Genomic DNA, 26,756 nt, shown 5'->3' on the forward strand with positions numbered 1-26,756 from the left:
CGATTGTCTACCATTGCTTTCACAGAGGGATGGAGGGAGGGAGGGAGGCCTGACAGCATGTACCCAAAACCACCCGTGACAATGTTATTGCCCCATCAGGCATTGGGAGTTTAACCCAGAGTTCCAATGGGGAGCGGAGACTGCGGGAACTGTTGGATAGCTACCCACAGCACACCGCTCTGGAACTCGATCCTAGCCACGATAGTGAGGACACATTCTGCCGACATAATGCGCTTAGTATGGACATATGCAATCGACTATATAAAATTGGTTCTAAAAATCGACTTCTATAAAATCGACCTAATTTTGTAGTGTAGACATACCCTCAGGGTATGTCCCACCTCCGCCCTGATTCACAATTTGAACTTGGGCAAGTCATTTCCTTTAAATCCCTTCTTGAAATTCTCCTTTGCCAGGATACCTACAATAAACAAAAAAATTTGACAACAGCTAGGCTGCTTCTCTGCTGAGACCACTGCTTATCATACTAACCAATAGTGTCTTATTTCCCTGTACTCCCCATGTTTATATGCACCTATTTCTTTTGTCTTACGTTTCGATTATAGGCTCTTCGAGGCATATGTATGTACAGTGTCTAGCACAATGGGGCTACTCCATGACTAGAGTGCCTAGGTGTTACTGAAATAAAAATAATACATAATAGCCATTCCTCAATTTAGCCATCTGTAAAATGGGATAGTACTTCTCACATCACAAAATGGGATTATACTTTTTATGACAGGGATGTTATGAGGCTTAATTATCACCCATCAAAGTACCAAGATCCTTGGATGGAAAGAACTACTTTTATAATTAAAGTGCACTGAACTAATAAGTGCAAGCATAATTATTGTTAGAAAAGGCTTTATTAAGTTACTCATAATTGAGAATTTAGCCATTTGATTTGCCAAGAAGATTGGATAAAGCTGATGATTGTGTCCTTTAAACCTCAACTGGTTTAACCAGCCTGCTCCCTTTGGCACTTCTAAAAATAATCATATCATATAATTTATTTATTAATTTTGATTCATATCAAAATATCCCTTCATTCCTCTGGGGGCTTTTACAAAAGTTAAAACACACAGTAATCAAATAAATTCATCCTAGATAGAATGAAATGTCCTTTGCAAGACAAATAGAGAAACATTTTCACAAAAAACAAGAAAGGCCCTTCACAAATTTTCTCAAACCAACTGCAGCTTGGAAGACGGCACCTTTGTCTAAAATGGGTAGCTATCACATTTTACTGCATTATTAAATGTGACAATTATATCCGGGTTTGTACAATTAGAACTTCTGATATTATGGAAAATAATGAATGCACCACTACTGTTCTGGATGGCCTAACACTAATAAAGCAAACCTATTCTTAATGCCCAAGGCCAGGACCTCAGGGACAGCAGATGGTGCCCGGGATACCCATTCTCACATTAGCATAAGAAAAGCATTGAGTGGGTCACAGACTGCCTGCAAGCAAGCTTTCTGTTGTCCACACAATCTCTCGCCTTCTATAAAATGGGACAACAGTATTGTTTTGGTTTTTTTAATTTAGATAATCAGTGCTTCATTACATAGAGAGAGAACTCATTTCACAATCGAGTCAAGCAATACAGAAGCCCACTTCTTTTGTCACTAGTTGGGCTCTAAAAGCTCATCATTCAAACTCTAGGACACACAACAAAAGGAAATGAGCAGTAGTTGATAATATGCATTTAAACACTTAGGGCCAAATGATCTTTGGATCTTAAATTAGATTTTTTTTAATGGACTCTAATTCTGTATGTAGTCAACTGCAGCTGTAATCAATTGCAAGCATAAATGGTACCGTTTAGATAGCCAGCTACCTGACTGCACTCTCAATTCAGACTTGTCTAGCTTCTATCATCTGGGGGCAGAATGCATGGCAGACACAAAATTAGAGTCCGGACTCAGGACTCTGAAAAGTTGGGGGTGAAATCCTGACCCCCAACAGTCAATGGACAAATTCCCACTGACTTCATAAGGGCTAGAATTTCATTGTTGGCTCTCAATATTTTTCATCTAACTCTCTGCACTTTTCATGACTTACCACTGGAGGCCCCGCAACACTGCACAAAGCAGCAAACAAGTAAAAACGCCGCGGTGTCTTTCCCAGTAAGCCCAGAGTCCATAATATCACATGCAATCTATCATAAGGCATTTACATTTTTTGCTATAAAGCTGACTTCCACATTTATTACTGTGAATCACGAAACTCATGAGTAGAATCTGTTTCTGGAACAACCACCATTCATGACCAACGGAACCCTGTGTGTTTACAGGCATATCTTCACTGCAGAGTTCACTTGGGTGATCAGCACCAGGCTTAGCCCAGCCAATCTGTAATCAGCCACACCTACTTGATTTACAGGTGCTGACTGGTGCTGCATGCACCTGTGTGTCACATCCCATGTTTCTTTGAACTGCAGTAAGCTGAGCCACTCTTTCTATGGTTCTTTCCCAGTGAACTGTGGGAGAATTTGTCTGTTCTTCTGGGCACATAGGAACTGTGGGAAGGCACTGGAGGACTATCACCACTCAAGTAATTTAGTTTGTGTCCTCGCTGCAAAATGGGCAGGTGACCAGCTCACGTGAAAACAACACCCAAGTTTTAACTGATACACCAGGCCAGGCCAGCTAGCCAGGGTTGAAATCACTACTAAACTCAGCTCACAGGCTTGTGTGTGTTGATGGTTTATGGCAACACCCAAGTGAAAGCCCAGGTTAACCCTGCAGTGAAGACATACCCTCAAAGAGAAAGGAAAGGCATGGTTAGCACACTCTGGATTTCCCCGTTCAGCCTTGTTGCCTGTTCTGTAACTTCTATGGCTTACTGATTTGAGAGAATGTCAAAGAGGATTTTTAAGTGGAAAGCATGAAGCCCTGAAAGTTTGGCATGGTGTAAATAACAGGAAGCTCTATGTAGAGTGGATCAAAAGAGTTTACAAAACAAACCTACCTGATTTGATAATAAAAGTCCCAAGTTCAGTTTCCTATGATTCTGGGGGCTTGTCCATACTTGCAGCTCTGCAGCTGCATTGCTGTAGTGCTTAGTGAAGACACTACGTACTATGGGAGAGCTTCTGTACTCCACCTCCCAAAGAGATGGTAGCTATGTAGGAAGCCCTCCCACCAACATAGCACCATCTACACTGGGAGTTTTGTCAGTATCACTGCATTGCTCAGCTGAGCGATGCGGTTACATTGACATAAGTTTGAAGTGTAGACCAGGGCTGGGGGTCATACTATTAGTTATTCAGAAGTATTCCAAAAACCACCAGATATTTGTGAAAACTTTCATGGATCTAGAAAGTGTCAAGAATTTTAACTGGAATACCATTCGTCTGAAAGGGTGGACCAGAAAGTGCATTCTTTGTTAACTGCTCCCTGTTTAAAGGAATTTAAGTCATCTTCTTAGGAAAGCAGAAATAATTCCACATGAATTAGGCCACCACCTACCTACACTACAGAGAATGACTTGCAAACATTTAACGAATAACCCATCTTCCAAAGATCATTCATCCCAAACTATTCTACAAATCCTTACAAAGGCATCTGAAGAAAACCAGGACTGGTTTGTGAAGGATAAGCAAACATATTAGGGCTTGGCTACCCTTGCAAGTTAGAGCACATTAAATCAGCCCCGGGCAGCATAACTCCTGAGGTGTCCACACTGGCAAGGCACTTAAAGCATCTGGACTCTGCAGCTGGAGTGCTCCTGGTAATTCACCTCCACAAGAAGCATAGAGCTTGCTGCGCCCCGGCTGAAACGCCCGGGTGTCAGTGTGGACGATGTGTTGCATTACTGCGCTGTGATTGGCCTCCGGAAACGTCCCATAATCCCCTGAAGTCAAGTGGCCGCTCTCGTCCTTGTTTTGAACTCGGCTGCAGGCATGCGGATATCCCCTTTCAAAGCTCTGTTTCTGACAGCCGGCTGCTTATCTGCCCCAGGACAAAGCAAACCGTTACCGTGGAATGCTGCTGCTGTGAGTGTGAGAGAGAGAGAGGCGGGGGGAGGGGAGTCTGCTGCTGTCTGAACTTACAAGACAGCATGCTGATACACTCTGCCCCCCAAAACACACTGTCTCTCATAGATTCATAGATATTTAGGTCAGAAGGGACCATTATGATCATCTAGTCTGACCTCCTGCACAACACAGGCCACAGAATTTCACCCACCCACTCCTGCGAAAAACCTCTCACCTATGTCTGTGCTATTGAAGTCCTCAAATTGTGGTTTAAAGACTTCAAGGAGCAGAGAATCCTCCAGCAAGTGACCCGTGCCCCATGCTCTCCCCCCACATACACACAACACACTCCCTGTCACACTCCACCGCCCCCCATTTGAAAAGCACGTTGCAGCCCCTTGCACACTGGGATAGCTACCACAATGCACTGCTCTTTGTGGCATTGCAAGAGCTGCTAATGTGGCCACGCCAGTGCGCTTGCAGCTGACTGTAAACACATGGCAGCGTTTTCCCTGCTGCAGTCTCCGAAGGCTTGTTTAACTCCCAGCCCTCTACATCGGCAAGTGTAGCCAAGCCCTTATTCATAACATACAGTACCAGCTGGCATCTTCATCAAAAAGTGTCCATGTCTACTTCCAAGACAATAAGCACATGCAGCATCTTGCAAACCTTCTTTCCCAAAAGCACCTGCTTGAGAAGGAGTGTCGTGCAGCAATGGAAATCAAAAAGCAATTTCAGAAGAGACACTGCCAAAATAAAAATCTTATTTTTTTTTTAAAAGTGCCTTCACCTCTATGGCTATGAAAATATTTTAGCATAGTAAGAAAGAAGGAGTTTTCAGGGTGACTTTTAAAAGGTACACAGAGCAGTGAGAAGCCCAGCTCCCAAAACCAACTTGAGCCGTGACATGCAGCCAGCTGGTTTCACTTCCAGATTGGGTTTTGAATGCTACCGTGCAAGGGGATGCTTCAGTCCCTCTAGAACCTATATTCAGAGATATTTTTAACTTAAAATAAAATAGCTCATGAAAACAAATTATATTAACATTTCGGGTCAGTCAAATGCCCTTTAAGAGGAAGCCAAAATGAGGGCCTGAGTTCTCACTCCTTCACAGAGCTGTCCCCAGACTATAACACAGCAGGGAGGGGAAGGGCAGGGTTAATTCCCCACTCTCTCTCCATCCAATACACAGAATGAATACCTGTTTCCACCACCAAGCTCAAGGGGCAAGCAGAAGGTCCAGACAATCCACACAGAGGTCTTATACTCCCTCCACCCCAATCCAGCTCCTCAACAGAGCAGTACTGCTGGTAGAGGATTATTGACCCAAAAGGGTCACCCTAGGAATCTCCTATGACAGGAGCATCCACAGCATATGATGGGCAAGAGCACTAAAATTCTGCATTGTTTGAAAGGGATGGTGCCCCACGCTACCTCATTCCAGATCAATAATCCCCAGCCTTGTGGCGTTCCAAGGAAGGGGACGCCAGTGCCATGGATACAGCCTGGGATCTTACTGGGACAATAAGGCCCTACATTCTTGTTTGCCTAAATAATTGACACCTTACTTTTAAACAAAACCCTGACAGAGCTAGTGAAGGTGAGTCACTCAATACCATGTGCAATCCCAGCCATAGACTGATGGCGAGGCAGCTGAGAGTAACATATTTATGCACAACACAAACTGGCACAAGGGGCAGAGGAAAATCTTTTGTTGTTGCTGTTGCTCATGTAACACAGTTGTCGTTGTCTAAAGCCAATGTACTAATTGCCAACTAACAGAGTCCTCTCATCAGTTTAACTCTAGCAAATACAAACAATATTTTCGCATTACCAGAAAATGCAGGAGGCCCCATCTGAGCAGTGAGAACACTAACTTTCTCTGCCTCATGTTTAGTATTCGTTTCCCTGAGAATCAGAAAACTGTAGGACTGGAAGGGACCTCTAGAGGTTGTCTAGTCCAGTCCCCTGCACGCAAGGCAGGACTAAGTATTATCTAGACCATCCCTGACAGGAGTTCATCGTTGGAGATTGTTAAGAGCAGATTAGATAGAGATTCCACAACCTCTGTAGGCAATTTATTCCAGTGCATAACTACCCTGACAGTTAGGAAGTTTTTCCCAATGTCCAACCTAAACTGCTCTTGCTTCAATTTAAGCCCATTGCGTCTTGTCTTATCCTCAGAGGTTAACGAGAACAATTTTTCACCCTCCTCTTTGGAACAACTTTTTATGTATTTGAAAACTGTTATCATGTCCACACTCAGTCTTCTCTCACCAGACTAAACAAATGCAGTTTTTTTACGCTTTCCTTATAGGTCATGTTTTCTCGACCTTTAATCATTTTTGTTGCTCTTCTCTGGACTTTCTCCAATTTGTCCACATCCTTCCTGAAATGTGTCTCCCAGATGTGGACACAATACTCCACTTGAGATCTAATCAGCATGGAGTAGAATGGAAGAATTACTTCTCGTGTCTTGCTTACAAAATTCCTGCTAAAACATCCCAGAATGATGTTTCCTTTTTTTGCAACAGAATTACACAGTTGATTCATATTTAACTTGTGATACATTTTAACCGCCAGATCCCTTTCCATTGTACTCCTTCCTAGGCAGTGACTCTCATAACCTAGTGGTTGAAAAGTACTAATTCACCAAAACCAGCCTGGTACTGGTAGAAGTTTCTGAATGTACTTGAAAATGTTTCAGCCAGTAAGATTGGTGTAGCACCACTGAATTACAAGAGTCATTATCTTAGTGAGGGGTCTAGAGAGACAGAGGATTTTGTGGTTAAAAAACAGGACGGAGAAGAAACCAGGATTCTGGGTTCTAACCCTGATTTCCTATGTGACCTTGAGCAAGTCACTTAGGGCCCAATTTTCTGAGATACTCATCATCCAGCACTCCCATTAACTTTAACTGGTACTCAGCACCTCCTTCCAATCAATTGCCTCAAGGGCTGGGGCTTTAAGAAAAAACACACTAAATATCATTAGAGTTGGCAATAGTGCAAATGGAACATAGCCCATAAAAAAGACGTGTCAACTCTCAGCACTATTTGTCAGGCAGGAATTGTAACTATGGCAGCACACAGCGGCCATGCCTTGAGATACGACCTGTAGGAAAAATACCACTAACTCAGTGGTGGGTGTCTCCTTGAGGATGATTCCAAAAGACAAAGGTTCTGCTAGTGCACTTCTCTCCAGAGTTTCAGAGTAACAGCCGTGTTAGTCTGTATTCGCAAAAAGAAAAGGAGTACTTGTGGCACCTTAGAGATTAACCAATTTATTTGAGCATGAGCTTTCGTGAGCTACAGTGATGGTCACATTTTGCTGTAAGCGAAGTGCCATCCAATCACGTCAATACTACGACTTTTCACATTCATTACAGGGCATAAATAGGAGGAAGACAGCTACTAAGATAATTTTAAAATGTCATCTTTATAAGATCTTCCCATCACATGCCTGCTGTAGAGCTCCAGGAATAGAAGTGTGACAATGTACATTTTTTAAAGAAAAATTTGGACCAGCTCTAATGTCAAGTCTATTCTTCCCTGATTGTGTTGGAAGACCAGTTGGGTGGTCTACTAAAGAATGTTTTTTATGCACTACACTATAGTTGAAAGAGTGGGGGGGTGTTAAAGCTTTAACAAAGGCAGCCTTTCTTGATTATTTTTGTTATTGGAGTTAAATAAGTATTAAAAACAAATATAAGGTTCACCGCTCCAGGACAATGGGGGCTGCGGGAAAGACGGCCAGCACGTCCCTCGGCTCTTGCCGCTTCCTGCAGCCCCCATTGGCTGAGAACGGCAAACTGCGGCCAGTAGGAGCTGCAATTGGCCAAACCTGCAGACCCGGCAGGTGAACAAACTGGCCCGGACCGCTAGGGGCTTTGCCTGAACAAGCAGCGCCCCTAGTTTGGGAACCACTGTTCTACACCCACCTCCTAAAGGGTTTTTATACCTTCCTGTGAACCACTTGGTGCTGACCATACTGGAGACAGGACACTGGACTATATGGACCTCAGTTCTGCTCTGATCCAGTATGGAAATTTTTATGTCCAACTTAAAAAACAACAACACTACAGCAACTGCCAGGCAGTGGGTCGGTTTACCCATCTAACCTCTTGTTTTATTACAGAAGATAAAGTGTTTGATTATTGCCCTCCCTGCACTTCTGCATAAATTAGTCACAGAGGACTAGTAATAAATTATTACTGAAAATTCAATCATCCTGCTCAGGTCAAGATTCATTGACCTGCCCAAGCCTTTTGGAAAAGGTTTCATTAACAAAACAGGAATCACCCTGTACAGCTTAATATCAAAACTGTATGGAAGGAGCAAAGACTTGCTTTCAGGGAGGAGAATTTAAGCCCCCAACTTCTCAGTCTCAGGGTTTAATTTATATATTTACAAAGGGACATTATCCAGTAGTTTAGGCTACATATTATGCATTATTTTCAAAGCTGTTTCTTCATTACCTTAATTTGTCTAATGGATTAGGCATTTTCTTGGATACACTTTGATTGTAAACTCTTTGGGGGCAGGGACTATCTTATTATTCTGTGTTTGTACTGCACTTAGCAGACTGAGGTCCCAGTCCATGACTAGGGCTCCTTGGCCCTACCACAGCACAAATAATAATGGACCACACTCACATCCACAAACTGAATCCTGCCGGGGCAGCTGCTCTAAAGGGTGGATTCGGTACTGGGAGATCAGCTTTAAATGGCCAGGGCTTCATGGAAACTCAGCACTTCTTCTGCCCAGGACTGTACTATGGTCAGCAGTCCACTCCATGAACATATATGCCAAGCCAGGGTTTAGGAAGCCCCTCTGTGATTGGACTAGACAGCTCACGCTGTGTTTAGGCCTTGTCTGCAGTGGTTTATAGCACCAGTGTAGCTGACCCAGTCTAAGCCCCTCATATCAGACTCTGGTAAACCTACATCAGTATAAGTCACCAATTATACTCATGCAGCATATCTGCACTAGGGATTTGCACTGGTGCAGTCACATTGCGGTAGCTACACCAATACTAAAAACTCAGTGTAGACAAGACTTTAGTCCAGAGCCAGGGAGCACTACGAGGTCCACCTGTTTCCCATAGCCTGAATAAAGGGTCATTTTATATTCATTATATCAGAATCAGGTCTGTTCTCTACCACTAGGGACACTACAGAGCTTATGCTCAAATAAATTTGTTAGCCTCTAAGCTGCCACTAGTACTCCTTTTCTTTTTGCGAATACAGACTAACACGGCTGCTACTCTGAAAAGTATAGAGTTCATTGACTTTCTGTGCTGCATGGATGGGATGGCAATAAGGGTACCTCTACCCAGCAAATGAAGGTGTGATTGTAGCATGGGTCAGTATACCTATGCTAGCTTTAAGTTAGCTAGCGCAGGTAACAGTAGTAGTGAAGATGTCGCGACACAGGATTCAGTGCAGGCTAGCCGACCCAGTATGAGCCCCTCTGGGACTCTGAGAACATATTCGAGTTGCTAGCCTGCACCAGGATCTTGCCTTTGCATCTTCACTGCTATTGTTACCTCCACAAACTAAATTAAATCTAGCGTGGTTTCACCTCTCCAGGCTACAGTCACATCTTATATTCATTGTAGATGTACCCTAAGCCTCTGAGAGAGCTGGGTTGCAACCAACTCATAGCACTGCTTTCCCACCCCTTCCCACGGGCTTTCTGCTACCAGGAACCCACAGCTACTGAGCCTGATTGGTCTTTAAAAAAAATCATTTCCACCCTGAATAATTGCACAAAAATACATTTGAAGCTTTGCATGAAGGTTCAAACATAAACCAAGTTTTGCAGACCCAGGATCCTGGATTAATGCATGATCCTCAGGTTTACTTGTATTGTAGAAAAGACATCAGGAGCTGCAAGAACTGCAGAGCCCAAGCGACCAATATTTAAATCAGAGGGATACAGAGAGACGTATATTTACCGACAGACTGACTTTAAAAAGATGTGCAAATTGCAGGACCTAAATTACCTGACCTGGCACCTCTGATTGCTACTTCAACATTGCATCACCCTCATTAGCACAATGGGCCCCAATCTTGGCTGGGCCCCTAGGTACTACTATAATACAAATCATAATTGTACTTAATCTGGACTTTCTTCAGCAAGGTGTGGATCAGCTATCAGCTCATCAAGCTGTTCAGATCCAGCTTGCTTCCACTTCCACAAAGTTAGACTCCCCAACTCCATTAACATTTACAAACATTAACCCCAAAACCACCAATAATTCCATCCTCATTCTTGCAACAAAACCAGTATGAGTTTAAATTACTGACAAGGTGATGAAATAAAGTGCATGAGCAAAGAGAAATACTCAGTAAGAAAACAGACAGAACTTCCCCAGCAAAACACCTGAGATGTTTAGCATCGCTACCGGAGAGCTCTACAGTGTCCCAAATGTTCCCCCCAACAGTGCATCAGCTAACTTTTCAGACAGCTCAGAATCTTAACCCACTCAGGGAACTACCATGTATATCCTGGTGTGCTCTCAACAGACTGTGGTCCTGCAGCCAGAGACAACGGTTAGATTAAGAACCCCCAGCAGTGACAAAAACTTCTGGATGTTGATGCAATGGAGCAAAATTTACAAGGAAAATGATCAGAACTAACTAAATAAATAAAAATGAAAGGCCCTTACAGAGAGCCTAGCCCCATTCGAAGGGTTAAGCCTTTGACTTGGTCAACAGCCCCTAGAGTGCTATTAATTCTACACAGAATTGGGAGATTCATGGTTTTATATCTGTCTTAGAATAGCTAAAAGTAGTTTATCTGCATAATTTAAGGTGATGTTTATTGATGCCATGGGGTATTTTAGGGCCAATATTGTCTCTGCAGAACATTACCACCCAGCTGTTCTGCCAGCTAGTGACAATCTGTTTAAAAATACCAGGGAGCATGAAGTCTGTAGTCTGTAAGCATGTGTGTGTGTAGTCCAAAACCTCTGTAAAAATAACCTTCAGGAATGGCAATTCTCCAGGAGCACAGTTTTTGCCAGCTAAGATATGAACAAACAATCAAGGCAGCTAGGTATTTAATATTTCAGATGTAATGTGTGCTGCTAGCATAGATAAATATTCAGATTGAATTTGGTTAGGGAGATCAAACCCCCTTTAAAAATGTGTTCACATTGTGCAAATAAAATTTGATTCTTTTATTTTAATTTTTGCTATCCTAGCTTCTGCACCATGAGCTGTGATATATTTGTAATGCTCTGGCTGACTGAAGCTATTTTATATATATTCATATCTCTCCAGTCAGAAAAGCAGATGCAAAAAAGTTTCACCCCCTGCTTTCTGTTAGGTTGTGGGCGCCATTGCTACACCATACAGAAGTGGAGGTTACAGACCGTCCCAACCTGTTGTATCATTTGAATGTACACTGTTTAACTATTGCTGCATTTCAGTGGTGGGTAAAGGTCTGCCAATTATTTTGGCCTTCTTTGTGATAAATGACAATGTAAATGAAAGATTTATCACCATTATTACTATCAACTCTGAAGACTACACTGTGTAAAGGAGAAAGTATCACTTATATAAATTCCAATCTCCCCGTTTATTGCAACTGACACTGAGTGATTACATCATTAGTAAGGCTCAGTTTACACAAAACCTATTGTTGACTCAAACAACCCAGTTACACATGGTTAAAAGGTAGAGGCAAGACCTAGCCCCATAACTAGGTTAAACGATTGGACACAAAGCTCTCCACTGAGGGAGAGATACCCCCAAAATAAGGATGCACTTGGTAAATAAAGTTAGGCTTAGTGTGGGATTGATTCCACTGGCACAAAGACTAGATAGATGTGACCGGCAGGGATGGTCTTGATAATACTATCCCTGCCTCAGTGCAGGGGACTGGACTAGAAGATCCATCATGATCCCTTCCAGTCCTACATTTCTATGATTCTCTATGATTCGATGACTGCCCAGGGTTTTACCATATTAGGTAGCTATGGTTAAGTCCTGTCCACACTACAAATTCTAATCGAGCCATAAGGAGATCCAAAACACACTGAAACTAGGCCTCCTCACTCAGTTACAGGGCCTTATGCACCTCTCCTCTCTAGATTCCTCTTGGAGCGGATCGCTTATAAAAAAACAGATAATACATTTTCTTCTGAAGTCATGGGCTGCGCATTAAAAGAGTCAAGTCAAGAGCTCCACTCCCAGCCCTCTTTCCCTGGCTACCCAGGCACCCCCTTCCCTGGCTGTTGTGCTCAGACCCCCTAACAGCAAAACACGGGCTCACTTTAAATGGCAGTTTGCTCTGATGTGAGCCACTATGTGACAACTTCTGTAAACTCAGTGTGGGCTTGAGATTGGCTGGCAAGAGCTGTAGGAAGGGCAGCTGATTATAGCAGCAGTAGTATTAAAGGGAGTGCTCAATCCACAGCAGGAATACTTGCAGGAGAGGGAGCAAACAGCATGTTTACAGAATCCTACTGAACAGGGAGAGATGGCAAACACCCCCAGGGACACAAAAATAATATTAAGAGGGACCTACAGAGATTAGCAATACAAGCAGAAAACAACAAAATGTATTTCAGCTCAGGAAAATGCAAGCTATCGCCACTAGAGAACACCACTTCAACACATTCTACCCATATTCTACCAAGTTCTAGGTTTCTCAACATAGATTCTTTACCAGAGTCGCATTAACGATCAACACTATAGTCAACTTCACACAGGCATCAGCTCAGGAAAAGTTATTCTAGAAAGACAGAAAGACAGAAAGACAGAAAGACAGAAAGACAGAAAGAAAGAAAGAAAGACAGAAAGAATTAATTCACTAGTCTGGTAAGCTACAAATGTTGAACTTCTAACAATAGTCATTTTAGTCTGTTTTACAAATAAAGCAGAAGCCTGTGCATATGGTATAGAACTTGAACTCAAACTATCTTGAAGACAACTTCATATTTTACTGAGGGATACAAGTAAGATTGAGTAACTGATTGAAAACTTCCTACCTGCACCAACTCACTGCTCCCATAATTATTTCCTCTATCCCATTGTTAAAATAAAGTACACTGTTGTACGCCATTACCAATTCCCATGGTATGTCGCTGATCAGTGTGACTTTATGAGAGGCCTGCCTGTTGCTCAGTAATGTAACAGCACGCAGATGAAAGTTTTCTGGCTTAAAAACTGGATTGGGGTTCTAATACCCTGTTTTTTCTATGTTGAATAGCTAGTTATGTTGGGCCACAGAAATGCAACTACAGAATTCCTTTGATTTCCCTGTTCTGTATGTCTCAACAAATTAGAGACTGATGAGCTTTCTTCTTTTCTGGCTATGGTTTTTGACATCAGCTACAGTGACCATAGTTCCCAAAGGGAAAACAGGACACCACAGAGAGCTGATGTGAGCCCCCCACCCCAGCCGCTTTCCAGAGCCCCCCGCAGAGCTGGCCCCGGCTGCTTGGTGGAACCCTGTTGCCCTCCCCCCCATGTTGTCGCTGGTCGCGCAAACCCTGCCAGCCTCCCGCATGCTGGAACACTGCCTGCCTCCCTGCGCAGGGCTGGCATCCCACTTGGCCCCCCACCCCCACCATGTTCCTCTGACCACACTGCACCCCACTTTTTTGACAAAAAAAAAATCGGACGGCCAGGAGAGGGCTTAAAAAAAAAGGGACTGCCCTGGCCAAAATGGGACATATGGTCACCTTAAGCTAACATAACAAAGGAGGCCCACTGACCTTCATGTACCTCAAGCCACCACATCTGCACTTGGTAAGGAGCTGGTGAAGATCCACAATAAAGTTAACATAAGTAGAAGGAAGCATGAGCATATGGGATGGCATTGGACTGGCAATCAGGAAATCTGGGGTCAGTTCTCAGCTCGATAACAGACTTCCTGTATGACTTAGGGCAAGTCATTTCATCTATCTGTGCCTTGGCTACCCACCTAAATAATAATAAGGTGAGTAGATTTTCTATAAGATTTTATTCCAAGCAAAGTCCAATGCACATAAGATCCAGTTACCTGTGTGTTGGTCTACCACAAAGGACACAGGATTCTAAGTGTTCAAGTTTCTCAGCCACAATAAACAAAAAGAAGCAGCAATGGAAGAGAGATTCACTTGCAACCAGCATCTTTTTGATCCAAAATTAAGAAATGGTCATGAGCTTTCCTCCTCAAAAGGCTAAAGCAATAGCTGTGCTAACTCACCTGATCTGTCTCTTTATTTTTAAAAATATACACCAGTGATTACGTCAGCCAGTACATTGATCCCTTCGGTTAAGATAAGCTCATCCCAAGCTGGATCCTTGTATGAACCTGACAAACCTTGCTCAGATAAGAAATTGTCAGTCCTGCTGGCAAGGAGAGCAATTTCAGCCTCAGTAAGATTTCCACTAGGCACCACATGAGAGTGGGGGAGGGTACTTCATTAGATCAGTTGCTTCTGGAAAAAGGGAGACGAATTTGTCTGCCCCAGCCCCATTAAGTCAGTGCTGTGCATCAGCTCCTAAGTGTATGTGATTTTACTGCATGAAGTCTAAAGTGATCTCCCTGCTCACTATCATCACTGGACATCATTGTGGCCAGTGCAGGAAATACTTTTAAAAAGAGGAAACCCAAATACTGTAATTTGGGTAAATACAGTAACAAAGGTAAAATGCCTGCTCCCAATACAGTCAATGGCAAAGCTTCCCTTTACTTCAGTGGTGCAGCATGGGGCCCATAGTTTTAGTTTGCTACTTGTTTCAGCTAAACAAGTTCATCATGATCCCTGTACATGACATGTTTGTTACATTCTGTTCATCACTACAATAAAACAAAATCTTAATCAAACATTACTAAAGTAGTGGTTTAAGACACTGTATTTTTGCCTGACCTGAAAAATAAAACTTTTTATAGAAATTGCTGGTAATGCAGAGAGAGTTTTAGGTTGTGAGTGGGTTTAAAAGAACCCCATTAAAATTATTCTCTTCCTGAGAATCTGAAAGTGACTAATACAATAGAATCACAGTGAGCCTTGAGTGTGTAGTTGTAAAAAAAATAAGTGAAGATATCAAAAAATCAGGGAATTTCCATCTATCCAAAATAATTATTATTCTCACAATGGGGCTACATAGAACAGGTAAAGCCTAGACTGCAGCCATGTGCATCCACTGTACTCTGACACAGGATTAAAGACAACCTGGCCCACAGGTATATTCTAAGAAGCACTGATAGCGATTGCTCTCCATTCCCCCTTCAGCACTGGCTCCAGTTACACTGCTTATTTAAGTGCCTTCAATCTGTGTACATACACACCCCTCCAGTCCTCCTCACACAAATGCAGACACTGCCAGCAGAGAGGCGCAGGCAAGAACATTTGTCACACAGACACTGCTCCCTGGAGTCTCAGACTAACCAGGTCCGGCAAAATATGGGGAGAGAGAGAGAGAGAGACAGGCTTGTCCCTCTCCGCTGAAACTGACAAGGAGAGTTTTGCAATTGACAAGTGATGAAACTGTCCAGTTGCTACCCCGACTCCCTCCCCTCACTGCCGCATCAGATCTACTCCCTGGCTTTGTTTTAAACGAGCTGCCTTTCTTTTCCACCCCAGACGGAGTTCTGCAGAGCAAGCTGGCAAGGTAACAAAGCAAATGACAGACCTTCTCTCTCGCCTTTTCTGTGCTGGGGAGGGAGCGTTTCCTCTCCCTGGCTTTGCCCGTCGCCGCTTGGCAGGAGGAGGCGAGCAGCCCAGACGCTTCCTCAGGGATGCTCCAGCTTCTTTGCCGGCTCTCTCTTGAGGCGTTGCAGGATCTCGGAGGGCTCATCTGCTCCACATTGCTCGGGCCGGTGGGTTTCTTTATTTTCAAAAAAAATATATCTAGATTATTATTATAATATATTCTGGGGGCTTGTGGTTCCTGCAAGCAGGCGGAAGTGAAACCCTTCCCCCTCCCTCCTTCCTCTGAGCTCAGCCCAGCGGAGAGGAGAGAAGGGGTGATTCCCAGTCGCCGCGCCGAAGGGCAGGCGATTTCCCATCCGCGAGGCGAGCGGGAGCCTGCCAGGGTGGGGATTTGTGTGTTTAAATCTGCACACGCGGGGGGGGGGTCCACATTAGATTGCAGGGTGTTTCCTGCTGCAGACTGGGCACTACGGAACCAAAAGCGCCCCGGGCGTGATTCCCAGGCGCCTGTCCCGAGGCAGGGGCTGCTCGCCCGGCAGCCGGGCACGTGTCCCGCTCGCTCCGCCAGGGGCCTGCAGGGTCCCAGCTCCCCTATCGCCTCCTCCGGGCGCCCTAACCGGAGGCGGCCTGGGGCGAGCTGCGCTGAAGCCCGCGAGCCGGGGCTAGCCGAGCCCCCTGCAGGGGCAGGGGCAGGGGCGGGGGCGGGGGGATGTTCCTCTCGCTTTCAGTCCGTCCACCGCCCCGCCGCAGGGGCGCTTCCCAGCCCAGCCCCTTCCCCAGTGCGGCAGGCGGGGGAGGAGGAGAGAAGCCAAGAAAGGGGAGGGGGGTCGATCTATTTCACCCCCCTGCCCTGGGTAAAGTCTCCCCAAGAAGGGAAGTGGGGGGGGACGACTTGGGGGGCTTTTCGCACCCCTCGCTGCCTGCAGGCTGAGCTCCCAGCGGGAGTGGGATGGGGAGGGCGGTTTGCCTTCTCCACCCCATCCAGGATTTAGGGCCCCCTTTCTTCTCCCGGGGAGGGGGGGCCGCCGCTGCAGCCGGCCGGGCGAAGAGCAGGCACCGTGCCCCACCGCCCTGCGGAGCAGGTGCAGAGCCCAGCTGCCACGCCGAGGGGGGCGCAGGTGGACGCCCCCCTGGGGGCCAGGGGGGCGCAGGTGGACGCAGCCCGCTCGGCTCAGGCCGCGGGGCCGGGCGAATCTCAGCCAGACAGCGGGAGTCCCCCAGCCGCAGCCGGCTCGGAATAAGAAAGGAGCGGCCCAGCCCTGCTCAGAGCCGCGAGGCACGGAGCGAAAAGCACAAACAGTAGATCGGGAGGCTGCCACCGCTTCCCGGCTGCTGAACTGCGCTCCGAGTGGTCCCGCTGCCCCCGCCCTGAGCCAAGTTAAGCACCTGAAGCCGCGGGACCCCACTGTGACGAGGTATTTAAATAACACGTGGAGATTGTCGTGAGCTGTGTGACAAAGGGCAGTCCCCTTTTCTGACGTCCTGGGCCTATTCTCTCGTACAAGTCCCGTGGGTGACAGGCTGTTAGAGAGGAAAAACACACCCTTCTCTCTCTGTGTGCCAAACTCTGAGACAAGCATCGATAGGAAGGGACATCTTCAAACAATTCATGATTAAAATATAAATCCGTCTACCCCTTGCTAATTCTTTGTATGGTTTCTTGGGTGCTGTGTTAAATGTTTTCGATGCACAGGTAGTTTCCTCCAAAAAAAACATGGTCGTGTCTAGGGACAACCCAGAAGAGGGCTCCCATGTGCTAGGTACTGTACAAACACAGAGAGGGGCAGTTCCTTCCCCAAAGAGCTTCAGTCTAAATCAGGGGCGGGCAAACTTTTTAGCCTGAGGGCCGCACCGGGCTTCCGAAATTGTACGGAGGGCCGGTTAGGGGAGGCTGCGCCTCCGCAAACAGCCAGGCGTGGCCCGGCTCCGCCCCCCGCTTCTCGTCCCCGATGGCCCCCCCGGGACTCTTACCCCATCCAACCCACCCTGTTCCCTGACGCCCCCCCCCGAACCCTGCCCCATGCACCCCCCCCGTCCCCTGACCGCCTCGGACTCCCCCCCAACTGCCTCCCGCCGCCCCATCCAACCCCTCTCTCCTTCCTGACTGCCCCCCCAGGACCCCTGCTCCATCCAACCACCCCTTCTCCCTGACTGCCCCCGGACCCCCCGCCCCTAACTGCCCCCCACCCCTGACTGCCTCCTGCCGTCCCATCCAACCCCTCCTCTCCTTCCTGACTGCCCCCCTGGAACCCCTACCCCCATTCAACCCCCCTGTTCCCTGCCCTCCGACCGCCCCGACCCCTAGCCACTCCCCTGCCCTCTATCCAACCCCTCTGCCCCCTTACCGCGCTGCCTGGAGGACCGGTGGCTGGCAGCGCGGCTGCACCACGGTAGGCAGCCGCGCCGCCAGGCTAGAGCCAGCTACGCACCGCGCAGCACCGAGCACCGGCCCAGAGCATTGCACCGGTGGCGCAGTGAGCTGAGGCTGCGGGGGAGGGGGAACAGCAGGGGAAGGGCCGGGGGGTAGCCTCCCGGGCCGAGCAAGAGGGTCCCGCGGGCTGTAGTTTGCCCGCCTCCGGTCTAACAAGCCGGGACAGACACACCGATAGAGGAAGGGGTAGACACGCACAGCAGAGCGCTTAACTTGATGTTAATTATACAATCAACCACGAACGATTGTACATGTTTAGACACACTCGGTGCTATGTTTCATTGCTTCAGGACGTTGGATGAAGAGGCGCCAATCTGCAACCGAGGCACCCAAATACCCCTGAAAATCTGGGTAACATTTTCAGAACCACCCAAGTGACCCATCCTCAGAAGTGACCCAGGAACCCACATCTCACTGCAAGTCAGTGCTACAGGGTCATCAAAAGATCAAAATGCTTTACAGAACAGTAAATATACATACGTTTTCTGTACACGCGTGTGTGCAGTGCTTCAGACAAATGGTTCGGGGGTCTGTTCTTGGCCCCGATCCTACTTCTCAGAGCAGTAAAGTTAAGTTCTTGATTCTTCTGTGCCTACTATGATTTCCCTTGCGAAGGAGCAAGTCAGAGAAGTTGAAAGAGATTAAGTTACATGCAAGTACTGGAATAGTGTAGGAGGGAAGATTGTAAAATACAACTAACTACAATACCTTCTGCTAGCTCCCTAGCGACATCCTGTGGTGCAGCTGCTGCATGATCCATTCATTTGTATAATTTATTTGGGGCCTAATTTTAGCCTGCAAGCACTTGAGTGGTAACTTTACTCCCTCAAGTGGTCTCATTCACTTAAGCTGCTGGGTGCTCAGCACTTAGGAAAATCGGACTGTTTACTCAGGTGCCTGAGTATTTTGTCCTCTGGTTTATGCCATTCACAGACTGCTCAATTTCCAAAAATTATTAGCACCCACATTCCATGGTGACCAGCACCTTATAAATATGCAAAACCTCACACAGTATGTGTGTATATGTATAATTTCAACTGGCTTTATGCTAGGCTGAGGAGCAGAGTCTGAAAGGGAGAGATGCTAACTGATCCACTAACCACAGCAGAACATACTCAGGGTAGGAGTCACAAAGATGCTTAGGCACTTGAGTCACATAACAACTCACAAAATTCCGCTCAGCTGCCACCTAACCCTGGAGATGCTTAAACTCACTCCAGCCCTATGTTTTTCTCCTCTGGGTCTGCACACTGCAGACTCACTATGTGCTTGGACAGCCTCCTTCTTCTTAAGCCCCAGAGCAATTCACAAACCAGGAAAGAGGAGTGTTCAGCTACCCAAGACACATATGGGGGCCTGATCTGGTAGGCAGCCTCTGACCACACCCTCCCTTATAGTCATTCGACTAGTGGCTAGGGTACTCACCCAGTATGTAGAGACCCCTGGTTCAAGTCCTCACTCCTCCTGAGGAGTGAATTCCTCTCAGCCTCTCAGGTGAATTCCCTAGCCACTAGCTATGGAATATTCTGATCTGGGTCTCCCTCAATCTCTCTTACTGAAGTTGTTCCACCTTAAACAATGGAATACCAAATAATAATTGAACCAGAGAAAGAGTTGTTTACACCATCCTACCGCACATGATCCAATGGAATATAAGGCAATAAAATGAAATCAATAGTTACAGCATAAGTGTCCAGTACATCAATCGCCATCTCAGTGACTGATCCAGAACCATCATTAGGCACTCAATGAGATATTAAAGTCCAGAATCTGGGCATGGACTAAGTCTTCCTATAAGTGTGTATATAATAGACTAGTACAAAAGGGGGGTCGGGGGGCTCCAATACTGACTGGTGCTTCTGGATGCTACTGTAATACAAATACCAAATAATAAAGTATACACAGCATTCGTCGTATCTACTTATTATGATCGTTTATACCTTCCTAGATATAGAGGAGAACTGAAAGGCCATCAGTGACTAAGCCACCATCCCAGCATACTACCATATATTAAATGTCCATGAGTTCTCTTAAGTGAATGGGGTGGTACTGAATGAGGACAAGTAGCATATGCCAACTGACGACACATGGAGAGTCATGAGGCTTTAATGGCAGGTCATGACGGGGCTCATGTTTTGTTTGCCCGTTTTGAAGTGCTGTTTCTTTTTCATTTTCTCAGTTTGGGTGTTTTGCTCTGGAATTCAGCAACTGACATTTTATTTACTAATCCCCAGAGGAAATGAATGTGCTTAGGAACCATGAGCTGAAAGGAAAAAAAAAAACAAAACACGGCTGCATTTGAAATAATGACAAGAAAGTTAATGAAGACAAATTCCTCTCGAAGTTAGGCAATTTTTATATCATGCTACTGATATCCTTAATGAAGAATGATGCATTTATTCACCATCGTGTATTTTTACTTTAGCTTATGCTGTATAATAATAAACATCTGCTTACTAAGTTAGTGAGTAGAATGATGGGTTAGCAACTCACGTTTCCACAGCAGGTCAACTCCTAAAGCTTTGTTCAGGTGCAGCTAGCAGCCTGTTGTACTTGTGGGAAAGGACTGTTCAAAAGTGGAAGTGTTCCAGAGAGCATGTTCAGTCCAGCTGGGTTGTTCTGAAAAATCCAGATGAAAGATTCAGAGATGGCAACCCAGTTTGGGGATCCAAGCAGAATGTTACAGTCCGAGTCAAGAAACAAGGCTTAATCTGAAAGCACCCTTTAGCATGTGTCACTTGTATAAGGGAATGATGGCAAGTGAGTGAAATGAGGTAGAAAGCAATGGTAAGATTGCAGACTTTTCACAACCTAAAGGAAGAGGGAAGAGATTTTTTTTGCCCATCACTGGACACCAGCTGCAAAAGATGTAATGGGAAATGCCATGGTTACTTTTTCAGGCACTAAGCCTGCAAAACATTTACATGTGCTTATCTTTACTCATTATTTGTATTACAGTAATTCTTAGAGGCCCCAACCAAGATTGCAGCACCATTGTACTAAGCACTGTATATACACACATCAAGAGAGAGTCCCCAAAGAGCTTACAATTTAAATAGACAAAAGGTGGAGGGGACCAGCACAAAGATTAAGTGATTTGCCCAAAGTCACACATCAGGTGAATGGCAAAGCAAGGGACAGAGGCTAGGTCTCATGAGTCCCAGTCAAATGATTTATTCACAGAATCATGCTGCTCCGAGCGTGTTCAGGAAAATCAAGACCTCTGGGAACTGCCCATGAGCAAGTGGGAAAAGGAAGTGTCCATCGCGGGGTCCTTATTCAGGCAAATCTCCCACTGAATCATCCTGTAATACTGTTTGCATGAGGTTGTTGAAATAACTAGCCAGGAGTCTGGTGTGAGCCAAAGAAATCCTATTGTGAAAGAATAATTATTTCCCCTCTCGAAAGATCAAAGGGTCCCTAAATACATTTATAGGCTACCAAGAGCTCGACAGGAGACAATTAGACCTGCTGAGGGGGAAAGAAAGTTATTCCTGTCATTTTAAATGTTAGTGAATTTATTGCAGGCAAAATGGGCCAGAGCATCAGCCCTGGAGACTGAAATGCTCAGACTATCCATAGACCATGCACAGCGCAGAAAGCGGGAGTGCAGGCTTCTCTGTCACACTGCCCCACGCAATGTATCTGATATCTGGAAGCATCTTTTCTGGAGGGTGTTGGGGGGTTCCTTGCCCCATGTAAACGTTGTTTTCTCTTAACCTCTTCTAATTTTATTGCATACAGATAAGTCTAAGCATGTCTTCTGTTGCTCTGGGGACTGAAAGTGTTAGCTTACAATATAGAGGCCAGATTCCAGTCTCAGATACCAGGGTAACACTCCAATCTTATACTGATGTAATTGAGACTGGAATCTGGTCCCTACATTGTAAGTAAACACACTGTCAATGGAGTCACTCTGGTTTTACACCAGTGCCACAGGTCAGAACCGGAACCTGTATGTTTTGACGCATCCTGGAAGCCTGATGACATGCCAGTTCACCAATGCTCACTGCTGGTTGTGTTTTTGTAAATGTACGCCATACAGTACAACAACAAGATAACTCGGTTTACTCCGTTCTGATGGAAATCGTTAGTTGGAAACAAAGACCTTCGCCCCCAATGTGTGCACTAACCCAAGCAAGTTGTTGTGTAATTACTTCCTGGCAATACACGTTTTCCACCACTAGATGTCAGTGTTTGCATGAGTAGGAACAGCAACTCTCAGGACAGGAGTCCAGTTTTAAATATTCATGGTTAATGCCTCCTTCTATTCTTGTGGGGCTTTGCTTTTGATATTTTGTTTGTTTAATAAGTTACTTCGTGATATGGTGAATTACAAAGCCATTTACTGGACTTTTGCTACCACTGACGGAATGCCACTAAAATTAAATGAGGCATCTTCATCAAGGTAATTCTTTTTACATTTTTATTATATTTATTTTATTATATTTATTTATTATAAGCTTAGCAGGACATATCTCGAAAGTAACATGTTTATGCTCCAACTTTAATCACAAAGGCAAAACAACACCTTAAGCTATGAATTTTCTTTTTCAAAATATATCATAGCTATGAAACCCCATTAAACAGCTATCATCTCCCTCACCCATTTAAAGAGCAATAACTCCTTGTCAACTTTTCTGCTTCATTTAGATACCAATTAAAAAAAATTAAGCCCCAACAGCTTCTGGATGGACTGATCCTGCTCCCGTTTAAATCAAAGGGACTTTTACAATTGACTTCATTTGGAGTAGGATTGGTGCCAAACAGTGGTTAATTTACAGGACAGAGTTTTCGAAGGATCATTTCCCTCAGTCATATTATGTTCTGGTAAATAACCCTCCATGAGGGACTCTGCTGTTCTTTCATTGCTGTCTCTCAGCCAAGCAAATTAATACAAGAAACTGATGCACCTTCAAACCAACTTCTGTCGTCACTGAGGTTCTGAGAAAGATCTAAGAGTCCCACCAGCAACCACAGCGGGATTAGTGCCCTCTAAGCCTGTGGCTAATTTACAAAAGGCCAAGAACTTACATTAGGAGGGTCTGGTTTTGCTCATTCTCAGACTGGTGCAAATGAGAAGTAAGACTGTATGGAAGGTAGCTGAGTTACTGACATAAGACCAATGTTAGCTCAGATTCAGGCCCAAGATCTGTATGATATTTCAAGACCATAATTAGCGAGATGTTATCTCGTCCTCTGGCTACTTCATGTCCCAAATATCCAGAGATATTAGGCCCTCCGTAGAGAAAATGGATAGAACTGGAGTAACGTGCTATGACAATAATAAAGTATACTAGGAGCTTTTGCAGTGAGACACAGAGCAGGTGTCTTTCTCTACAGCAGACTATTAGAGAATATAGAGCTCCGAGCATAGAGAATCCCTGTTTTAGTCACATGCAGGAACAAGACCTCAGAGTGGTTATTTCAATGCTGATGAACCACATCTTCAGAGACCGATTTTTTTAATTCAAACCTTGAGAAAAATATAGAAAAGTGAATCAAGTTCTTTGTGGGATTGAGAGGGTGAAGCTACCGGTTTAACAACAATAATGAGCACTTTACAAACATTTACTAATTAATCCTTATAACATCCCCAAGAGGTAGATACTTTACTATGTTCATTTGACAGATGGGGAAGCTGGGAGAGTTCAAGTGACTTGTCCTGGGCCACAGTGCCACAGCTGGAATTAGAACTCGGGAGTTCCTGGCTTCTGGCCCAGTGCTCCAATCACTAGACCATACCTTTGTCTTAAGATAGTGCTCCCAAAATGCCAGTGACCCACATAACTCATTAGTAAGATGATTGCCAAGTGTAAAGAACAATGTGACAGATCATCCCCTAAGGATCTGTGCACATAAGGGACCCTCTACATGGCACCTATCCCTCCTGTACAGAAGGGGTGAGGTTCTGCCATCTCCACAGCACTGTTGACTTCCTCCTCCACACCCCCTGAAGGACTAAGGTTTTGGAAGTGTACATGGGAGAAGGGGAGGCTGGAATGAGTCTCCATGTTGCAAGTTCATCATCTCCTCCACTTCAGACTTTCCCAGGAAAATTAATACCGTCTGGCCTCGCTTGTGTAGGGAATCCCCTTTTATGGGTGATCCCAGGGTCAGCTGTTGCCTGAGGGCCCCAGAGTTGCCATAGAGAGATGAGAAGGAGCTGTCTTTACACTAACCTAGAATTCCTCTGCATTGGGTGGGAGGGTGCAGGAGTCCCTACCAGCCCCTTTAATTCCTTTACGCTGCTCTAATGGTGCAAAGGGACTTTAGGCAGAGTGGAGGATTTTTAGGGGCCTTTCCTTAAAGGTCATTGGGTGCCTTAATGTAATTTAAATAAAATCTGAAGTTAGTCCAAACATGTGAACATTTTTGAAATTTCAAAATGGTTTGTTTTGAAGCGTTTGAAATGACCCTACTTTTAGTTTTTTCAAAATTTGACATGATTTTTAAAAAGTCAAAAGCAAGGTCAAATGGTTATTTACATTTTTATTTCTCAAATACCTAATAACGAGTTCAATAAAGTTGCATATACATATACATTTTAAAGGCACAGCATTTTTCACAAACAAAAAAGGAGAGATTCCCTCCCCACTCAAAATTGTGAAAAGTTGTTGCCAAATGCAATTTTTCATGAAAAACTGGAACCAGTTCTACTCAAACCAAAATGCAACATCAATTGGTAACTTGCTAAATAAATGCAAGAGCCTGTGCAATAACATCAACATCCCACCCCTCACACAACCCCAGCACACACACGATTTGCAAACTAAAAAGAAATCATGTTGAGCCATCAGCACAGAAGGATGCCATAAATGTGCTCTGGTGAACAGTGATTAGAGTATTTCTATCTGGGTCTATACTTGCAAAACAAGGACTTGTAATTCACCCCCAAACGTAGTGGCAGAGGAGGCTGCAGTGCAGTCTGGACAGATATTTTTATCACCCTGACATCTAACTCTGCCCTGTAATTAACTGCAGAGCCACACATATTTCAGCCCATTTGGAGGCTTCAGCTAATGAGTGGCTCAGGACTCAACTAATGGGGGATCCTGAATGACCTGCCACTCATGGATTAGTCATTGTGGTTACATGGAGGAAGACAGGTGCAGAATTGTGTTAGCGTGTGTTAAATGGGAAAGAACACAAAGAGAAGGCCATCTTTCAATCTAGTGCAACTAACTGACTTTAATCACACATACTGAATGTTTTGGATGGCTAGCCATATAAGAACAAAACCTTGCAGTCCCTGTATGTTCATTACCCGAGACATAAAATGCTTGACATTTTAATTAAGAGCTACAATATCAATATCACAAAATTAGTCTGAAGTTACAAGAGAAGGATCCAATCTGATTTTAAAAACACGGTTATTCAATTGATGGCCAGCACTCAGTCATAACCAGAGCTGGGTTAGGATCAGGAGTCCAAGTTCAAGACTGAGGAAAATAAGAAACCTAGGGAAACTATCTTCTCAAATAATCCTAGGAGGAGCTGTGATTTTAGCATGAAAGGATGGAGTGCAGCTTTAAAGTTGCTGAATGAAAATCCTGCTGCCATAATTTCCCTGTAAGATAAAAGGAGACTTGATCTTGTAACAGTGGCCTCTGACTTGTGTTTTTATTAGGACAATCCTCCATATTAAAGAAAAAAATCACTCCACTTTTAATATTAAAGATTACTCCAATTTGTTGCATTACAAAGTTTATCTGGGCTAATCCTTTCCTGGGAATAAGGTTACCCTAGTGTAAATGTTGAAGGTGAATGGCAAAAGAAAAAAAAACAACAACTGAGGAGTGATTTTGGTTCCTATATCAGATCACTTTTTAAATACTTTTCCTGCTTGTTTTTTTATACTTGAAATATCTGATTCTTATTTCCTCTTTAAGGAGGGCAATGGCAAGATCTCTGCAGGACTTGATGATGTCAGACAAAATTGTAGCTTCACCTGTGGGTGTCCTCCCCAGAATTGCAGGTGGAAGAGATTCAGAAGCATGTGACATAGTGAAATCAACTGGAAAAAAACAGATGCCTCTAAGAACAGAATATGGGCTTAACTATGGAATAAGCTTAACTAGCGATAGTGTTGTCTAATGGACAGAGCACTGGACCAGACCTCGAAAGACAGGTTTCTATTCTCAATTCTACCCTGGTCTGCTGGGTGACTCTGGGCAAATCACTTGTCCTCTCTGTGCCTCAGTTTCTCCCTCTATACAATGGAGACAATGAAACTTACCTCATTTGTAAAGCACTTTGAGATTTACTGATATAAAAGTGATACAAGAGCTAGGTCTTATTGCTGCAAATGGATTCATATGCCGCAACATAAGAATTTCCCTGTACTTAAGTTATAGGGTCATAGATCCTGAAGTATTTCTCCTACTAGTGTGACCAGCTGGTCAAAAAAATTGCAGCAAAAGGATGGCATCAGTGACTGTGGGTATGTTGACACGGCAATAAAAGACCCACAGCACTGCCACGGCTGACTCGGGCTCAGGCTGCAGGGCTAAACACTTCAGCATAGACCTTAGAGCTTGGGCTCTGAAACCCAGTGTGAGGGGAATGGATCTCAGAGCCCAGGCTCCAGCCCAATCCCCTATGTCAGAACGAGGAGTAATGGTCTCAAGTTGCAGTGGGGGAGGTTTAGATTGGATATTAGGAAAAACTTTTTCACTAAGAGG

At 44.8% G+C, this 26,756-nt stretch overlaps 1 protein-coding gene across 6 annotated transcripts in view; it reads right to left on the bottom strand.

Annotated features, from left to right (window-relative positions):
* The window catches only part of PAK3 (p21 (RAC1) activated kinase 3), a 220,260-nt gene that overhangs the window by 180,589 nt on the left and 12,915 nt on the right, over positions 1–26,756 (bottom strand). The window contains exons 1-2 of one of the 6 annotated variants that reach the window (XM_073361189.1): positions 18,553–18,676; positions 15,622–15,816 (exon numbers count right to left, since the gene is read on the bottom strand). The gene's annotated coding sequence lies outside the window, so the exon portion shown is untranslated. Of the gene's footprint in view, positions 1–12,664; positions 12,731–15,621; positions 16,338–16,551; positions 17,236–18,552; positions 18,677–26,756 lie in introns of those variants that run through there. The other 5 variants (XM_073361187.1, XM_073361186.1, XM_073361190.1 and 2 more) reach the window with 5 other exon arrangements.

This window comes from Lepidochelys kempii, chromosome 9, assembly GCF_965140265.1.
Source record: "Lepidochelys kempii isolate rLepKem1 chromosome 9, rLepKem1.hap2, whole genome shotgun sequence".
Taxonomy (NCBI): Eukaryota; Metazoa; Chordata; order Testudines; family Cheloniidae; genus Lepidochelys; species Lepidochelys kempii.